The sequence below is a fragment of the Elephantulus edwardii genome, unplaced genomic scaffold (genome assembly GCF_000299155.1).
Source record: "Elephantulus edwardii isolate Elephantulus edwardi_28Jun2011 unplaced genomic scaffold, EleEdw1.0 scaffold00161, whole genome shotgun sequence".
NCBI lineage: Eukaryota > Metazoa > Chordata > Mammalia > Macroscelidea > Macroscelididae > Elephantulus > Elephantulus edwardii.
The window spans coordinates 3,229,792-3,231,575 of NW_006399911.1; positions in this window are offsets into that span (position 1 = coordinate 3,229,792).

Here is a 1,784-nt window from a genome sequence, read left to right on the forward strand (position 1 = left end):
CCATCCTGGAGAGGGTTAAACCAGGCTACTCCTTGAAGGCAAGGATTCTGTGGTTCTGTCTGACATACTTTGGACATGTTGTAAGGAGAGACACATGCTTGGTAGGGTAGAGGAACAGCGCAGGAGGGGAAGACCCTCTATGAGGTGGATTGATTCAGTGACTGGGGTAATCGGGATGTGTGTGTCAGAGGCAATGAGATTGTCACAGGATAGAGCACGGTTTAGGGCTGTTGTACATAGGGTCGCTATGAGTCACAAACGACTCGACGGCACGTAACAACAACAACAACAACCACCATATGAACAGGAACCAATGGTAATTAAGGAGGAAATAGAAGCTGCGTTGAAGGCATTGGCAAAAAAAAAAAAATAAGACCCTAGGAATTAATAATATACCAATCAACAAATGCAGCGTTGGATATACTCACCAGTCTATGCCAGGACATTTGGAGGACCACTGTCTGGCCAATGGATTGGAAGAGGTCCGTATTTGTTTCCATTCCTAAGAAAAGTGATCTTACAGAAAGTGGAAACTGTCGGATAATATGATTAATGTCACATGCAAGCAAAATACTGCTGAATATCATTCAAAATCATATAAAATAGTACACAGAAAACTGCCAGAAATTTGAGCAGGATTTAGAAGAGGCCATGGCACCACAGATATCATTGCTGATGTTGGATGGATCCTGGCTAAAAGTAAAGAATACAAGAGGAACATCTATTTGTGCTTTGTTGACTGTGCAAAGGCACTTGACTGTGTGGATTAAAACAAGTTGTGGCTGACATTGAGAACAATAGCAGTTCCAGAGCACTTAATTGTGTTCATGCAGAACTATTCCTGGACCAGGAGACTGTTGTATGAACAGAGCAAGGGAACACTGCATGGTTTAATATTGAGAAGGGCATGCACCAGGGTTGTATTCTCTCTTCATACTGATCCAATCTGTATGCTGAGCAAATTATTTGAGAAGCTAGACTCTATGAAAAGAAGTGTAACATGCAGGTTGGAGGGAGATTCATCAATAACCTATGTTATGCAGATGACACAACCTTGCTTGCAGAAAGTGAGGAGGACTTGAAGCACTTGTTGCAGAACATCAAGGATTGCAGCCTTCAGTATGGATTGCATTTCAATGTAAAAACAAAACAAAGATTTTTACCACTGAACTGATAGTCAACATTATGATGGATGAAGAGGAGACTGAAACTGTTAAGAGCTTCATCTTGCTTGGATCCACAGTTAACACTCTTGGTACCAGCAGTTAGGAAATAAGGAGACACGTTGTACTGGGAAAATCTGGCCTTAGGTATTTCTGCAAATTATTGAGGAGTAATGAGGTTAGTTTGAGGACTAAAGTGTGTCTGATTCAGGCATGGTCTTTCCAATAATTTGCTTTGCATCTGAGAGCTGGACAATGAGTAAAGATGATAGAAGAAGAATTGCTGCCTTTGAGCTGTGGTGTTGGAGAAGAACACTGAACATCCTACAGACAGCCAAAAGAACAGATATGTCTTGGAGAGGGTGCAGCCAGAGAGCTCTTTGGAGGCAACAATGATGAGGCTTCACTTCACATACTTTGGGCTTGTTGCTAGGAGGGACTATTCCTTCGAGAGGGACATGATGCTGGAAAGGGTGGAGGGTCGGTGAAGGAGAGGAGGACATTCAACCAGGTGGATCGGCACAGTGACTGCTGCAATGGACTCTAGTGTGTCAGGAAGTGTGAGGATGGCACAGGACAGAACAGGGCTCAGATCTTTTATTCATAGGATCGCTATGAGTC